Below are 6,129 nucleotides of genomic sequence, written 5' to 3'. Positions count from 1 at the left end.
AAAACTCATTACCAAATTTCTAGCCCCCGGTGAAATCATTTTATTCCAGCAACGCGGGGTTAACAAACTACACATTGGGGTAGAGGACGAAAGCGATGGAGTGGAAACGGCTCAGAGGAAACGTGTTCTTCAGTGAAGAAGCTGGTTTAAAGTCCACGCCGATGACTTTTGACTATTTATTTATTGTTGAAAGACATTTTTTTATCTCTGCCCGCATTTGTCAACTAATTATTTTTTCTTATTAAATAAAATAAAAAGTCGAAGGAAGAAAAAAAAAAAAATCCCCCGGTTGTCTGGATCCCCCTCGTCGCACATTTCTGTAAGTACCTGTTTTTTCTTTCTATGAAAGGAACTGCCGTCTCTCCGTGGACCCCCATTTATTGGTCGTGGCGAAATGCATAAGAAAATCCCCCGACTCTGCGAACCTGGCGGGCCGATGACTGTAGACTGTTGACAAAGTCTGCGGGGCAGAGGGAGGGAGGGAGTACACGCTCTGCGGGGGCGGGGCAGAGGGATGGAGCGCACGCTCCGCAGGGGCGGGGTAGAGGGAGAGCACCGCTAGTTGACGCTCTTATTTGTAACCATTTGTCAAATTCAATTTTTCTTATTTTGTATTAAACCTCGGAATCTGGATGTTTATGAAACAATAAACGGAGGCGGATTATTCTTCCTCAAGGCGTTTGTGTCACGCGCAGCGCCAGCCACGGCGACGTTTCTGCGCGGTGTCGTAGTGTTACGCCTGAACCCGCGTTACGTGTGCCAGACGGGGAGACCCTTTCGGCAGAGCTTTGCTCTATTTACACAATCGCCTCGGAAAGAGCCTTGCGAAGGGGATCACCGGTCCTGCAGAGAGCCGGCATCGGCGCCCCCCTGCATGCGCGTCCCTCTCCTCGCGCATCCCTCTACTCGACCAGCACCATTCATGCCCGGGTGTTGATCGCTCGCGCTTCATGTTACTCGCGTGTTGGCCGGGGCCTGTGCGTGTTGGCCGGGGCCTGTGCGTGTTGGCCGGGGCCTGTGCGTGTTGGCCGGGGCCTGTGCGTGTTGGCCGGGGCCTGTGCGTGTTGGCCGGGGCCTGTGCGTGTTGGCCGGGGCCTGTGCGTGTTGGCCGGGGCCTGTGCGTGTTGGCCGGGGCCTGTGCGTGTTGGCCGGGGCCTGTGCGTGTTGGCCGGGGCCTGCGCATAAGGATGCAGGTTTTGTTGTACATGCTGCTCAGTGGGGGGAAGGGTTAACGGTTTATCTGCTGTCTGAAGATCTCGTTCTGCTGCTGGGTCCAGTCATGGCTGTGCCGGGGGGGGGGCCTCTAACCGCCTGTAATTCTACCTTTTTATTTCCAAGACCCTGGAAGAGCCGGCAGGTCGTTGGGTAGCAAAGACATGAAAGTCCCCTGAGGTCACCGCCAGGGGCCTGATGTTTACTGATTGGTGCTTTCAGTGCCCCCCCCTCGGTGGCGGCGTTTAGTGAGTAATGTCCGTGAAAGCTGTCGTGCTGATGGGGTGATGAGCCAGTGTCGGTTCCGTTGGTGGAATATTCCGGATCACTTACATTTGGCACGCGCCGCCGCAAGGACTTTCCGCTCTCTCTTCCTTTTAAAACTCCTGACGTAGCTGCCACACCCCACCAGTCCGTCCCCGGCCCGCAGGCGCCCGCCGAGCAGCTGCCGAGCGTCGGCCGGTACATCGGTTCTCTTGTGGTAGATCCGGCCCATTACGATGTAGCGGCTTCCTAAACGCAACACAAAGCATTTCCGATTATTCAAGTAATAAAAGGGTTCTCTGCCAGCCCCGACGCGTCTCGCCCCATTCCTACCCCCCCCCCCAACCGGGCCGCAAGTAGAAGAAACACGTCTTCCAGCTCGGGCCCCTCCGGGTAAGCGGTGCTGTCGAGGTTATCGATCCGAGTACCGCCTATCCGTTATGTGATGGAACCTTTCGCTCCCTCGCCTTTTCTGTACGGTAATTACGGTTTTTACGCACCCAGCTTGAATTCCGGGCAGGATTTGGGGCATTTCGGGGAATCCACGCTGAGAATGTTCACGCGGAAGAAGAAGCCGTCCGGCGCGATATAAAGCCGCTTGGTTTTGTAGAGCCCGGCGCTGTCCAGCAGCAGCGTCGCCAGACGCGTTCCTCCCGCCAGCGTCTCCACGTCGTGGACGAATCCGTTGACTGCTGTAAGAATAACGGTATATGGCACCCGCTTATTCCGCAGCGCTGTACAACGTCACCGGTTCCTGCAGCCGCTGCGCGCGTTGGGGTGATGCCGAGGTCTGTACGCAAGGCCGCCGCGGTCTAGAACCGCGTGCCAGATTGTTCCGTGGTTACTTTGAATGTCGGACTCGGGGCTGTTCTTAAACATCAGCTTTAGTAGTGATGGGATTACCCCGGACGGCTGTGAGTGCTGAGTCTATATCTTTCCCTGGGCGGCTGTGAGTGCTGAGTCTATTTATTACCCCGGCTGGCTGTGAGTGCTGAGTCTATTTATTACCCCGGGTTACTACTTACCGAAATCACTGTCACAGAAGGACTCGCTCTCGTGACGGTCAGACAGACAGACGTTGTCTCTGCTGCCGGATCCTGGAAAGAAGGGCAGGCATAGAGCGGCTGAAATCGCGGGGCGGCTTATCGCTCATATAATAAACGCCGTGAGGCCGATATCATTAATATCGAGTTAGTCTGGGGGGCGGTCGGCTTTGCCCCGGTACCTCCTGCCACCGGTCGGGTCAGTGAGTCTCTGGGTCTGGCGGGGCCACCGGTGCTGATCTCGGAGATCCCGAACGCCCGTCTGTTGGGGGCTCTCAGGGGCCGCCGTCAGCTCTGTTTATATTATATGTACTTTTTAGTGACCGGTGGTCTCTCGAGGCCCCCCCCCCCCCCCCGCAGATACAGAAAGATCCCAATTACCTTTTGTGAAGGCGTTGAGTTGGTGGCGGGGGCCGGACGGGGGCCGGTTGATGATCGCCGGCGGTTTGCTGAAGTTCTGGGAAAGTTGGTGATGATGGATTCTTCTGGGTCTGTTACTCTCGTGGTCTGAAAGGTCGTAGAAGTGGGCCGAGATGCTCGTCGGGTTTGGCTGATCCCGGAATTGGTGAGAATGATTGGGGTCGTCCCGGGGAGATTTCTCCCGTTTCCCGTAGGTATTCGAGGAGGAGACTGACGTGGCGGTGCTGGCCCCCGTGGGCTGACCTGCTCGTTGTGTGTTCCTCAGTCCTGTATTGTTGTCCACGGTGAGTTTGCTTCTCTGCTTTTTGTCCAGGGGGGCCGTAACGTCATCGTGGCTTTGCCTGTTTTGGAGGACAGACAGCAGTCGGCGGCCCTCGTACCGGCCCAGAGCAGCGGGCGCCTGCGCGAGGCTGAGGGATGACCCCCCGGCGGGGGCGGCCGTTACGTTCTCCCAGCCACATGGAGGGGCAGCTGGAAGAAAAGGTTTAGAGAATGAAACAGAAAAGAAACCACGGATACGCTGGCCGGGAGAGGAGAGCGCCGGGATTCTTATGTGATCCTGGACTCCGCTACAAAGTAGATTGCAAGCTCTTTAGCACAGAGGAGCGTGCCGGCACACACAGGGAGGCGCTGCGGACCGGGTGTTTATTTGGGGAATTCCTGGTATGTTCGGAGAGCTTGCAATCTACGTTAAGCCGCCACAGCCTTAAGCAAACTGTTACGTTTGTGTCAATTAAGTGTTATGACGATGGGGCGTAAACCCCGCCACGCGCCACAAATTTACACTCCGGCCAGAAATACCTGATTGTTGGGGTTTAGTTTTGTGGATCTGAGATCTTTTCTCGCGCAGCACCAAAAAACATTATTTGCAACAAAATTAATAATAATCTGAAGAATCCCATCAGAGGTAAATCGGTGAAACAGCGTTTATCATAGTAAAAATAATACTAACAATAATAATATTATTAAAAATAACGATAACAATGCTAATAATAATATAAAAAATATAATAATGCTAATAATAACTATAATAATGCTAATAATAATATAAAAAATGATAATGCTAATAACGATAATAATTCTAATAATAATATAAAAAATGATAATAATGCTAATAACTATAATAATTCTAATAATATAAAAAATATAATAATACTAATAATATAAAAAATGATAATAATGCTAATAATAACGATAATGCTAATAATATAAAAAATGATAATGCTAATAATAATATAAAAAATTATAATAATGCTAATAACTATAATAATGCTAATATAAAAAAATGATAATAATGCTAATAATAATATAAAAAAATTATAATAATGCTAATAACGATAATAATGCTAATAATAATATAAAAAAAATTATAATAATTCTAATAATAATATAAAAAATATAATAATGCTAATAATAACGATTATTTTCCTCCTTTATCTGCTAGCGGCACGCACGGGGTTAAGCGAGTGGGGGGTGACTCTGGGGCAGATTCGATTTCCGTGACCCTGTGGTTCTGCGGCTCTAGCATAACAATTACCCTGTGAATGCTCAGCGGGGCGTCTCGCCAACTCCCCCCGGCTCCGGATCCCTCCTCGCACGTTCCTCCTCTGGCCCCGACTTTCTCACGGAAACAAGCCTTTCATTGAGCGGCCGCTTTGGTCCCTCTCGCTGACACTTACTAGAGAAATGGTTTTTTTACGGAATCCACTTTACAGCCAGGACACGGCAGGCTCCGGCACGCGTAGCGTTAATGAGCCTCCCAAAAAGATCTATGCCGCCCCTGTAGGTGCCCGTTGTACAGCGCTATGGAATATGGTGGCGCTATATAAAACAAGCGTAATAATAACAATAGAGAGCCTCTGACAGGTTCCCCCATCCTCGCTGTATCTGGAAACCTCCCCCGAACCAAGTCGCCGTTCCCGGTGCGGAGCGGCCAGACGGCAGCCGGTGCCCCCCAGATGCAGGGGGATGTGGAAAGCCACTATTCAAACTTGTTATTCCGCCCCAAATCGTTATCCGTGTCACAGGTTTTCTAGATATTTTTTCTGCTTCTCCCTCTTTTTAGTGCCGAATGCTCTTGTATAGCGCTGCGGAATATGACGGCGCTACATAAATAATAACTAACAATGTTACATAAACGTTCCCTAAGCTTACGCCAGGGGGGGGTCGACCGCTTCCCGTCTCCCGTGTTACAGAAACGTAGAAAGTGGCTGCAGATGGGAACCGGTCTGTCCCACCTCTGGATACTTTCCTTATTTCTAGCTTAGACTTCTGCATATCCCATGCTTGCCTAAACTACTTCACTTTATTAACCTCTACCACCTCTGCTGGAAGGCTATACCATGCATCCACTACCCTTTCAGTAAAGTAATATTTCCTAAATGCAGCCTCAGGGGTTTAAATACATCCAGACAGTAAACCGAGGGGGTCATAGAATCAGATCACTACAGGGTGAGGCGAAAAGTATTTACCAGCCGGATCAGCGCAAGATCCGGGCCCCGGGGACACACTGACCCCTGCAGATCCCCAAATCAACGTCAGTGGGCTCGGCGTGGTCCCCTGGAAGCCCCCCCGCGCCGGGGCCACCTACCTCTTCCCCCGGCTGTACGTCCGCAGAGGGCAGCAAGCAGCAGGAGCCGCAGAGCTGTGCTCATCGTGGCAGCAGGACGGGGAATGAGCGACGGGGAATGAGCTGGGAATTCCTCGCATTCATGCAAATGAGAGGCAGCCTTTGGGGAGCGATGAATGAATCAATTAACAATCCGAGCCAATGGAGCAAAACGAAACGGCCCCAATTGCACCAGGGGCCCGGAACCCGCTCCGTGGCTGGCACACCTGCCCCTCCGTGCATTGTGACCGTCTGACGTAACGACAGCGCTGCAGGGTCCGGGGCCCCTGCTGGGTGCAGGGAGGCATAATTGTTGGGGGCCTGGGGCCACTGCTGGGTGCAGGTGGCAGAATTGTTGAGGGCCCGGGGGCCCCTGCTGGGTGCAGAATTGTTGAAGGCCTGGGGCCCCTGCTGGGTGCAGGGGGAGCAAAATTGCTGATAACCCGGGGCCCCTGCTGGGTGCAGGGGGAGGCACGGTTGTTGAGGGCCCGGGGCCCCTGCTGGGTGCAGAGGGGATGCTTTTCCATTAATCAGGAAACGTCTAATTACTTCTATTTATAAGCACAAAACGTGATCTTGAAG

This window comes from Sceloporus occidentalis, unplaced genomic scaffold, assembly GCF_023333645.1.
Source record: "Sceloporus occidentalis isolate IW3139 unplaced genomic scaffold, rSceOcc1.0.p SCAF_126, whole genome shotgun sequence".
Lineage (NCBI taxonomy): Eukaryota > Metazoa > Chordata > Lepidosauria > Squamata > Phrynosomatidae > Sceloporus > Sceloporus occidentalis.
The sequence above is the reverse complement of the archived record's forward strand: the minus strand, read 5'-3'. Positions refer to the sequence as shown.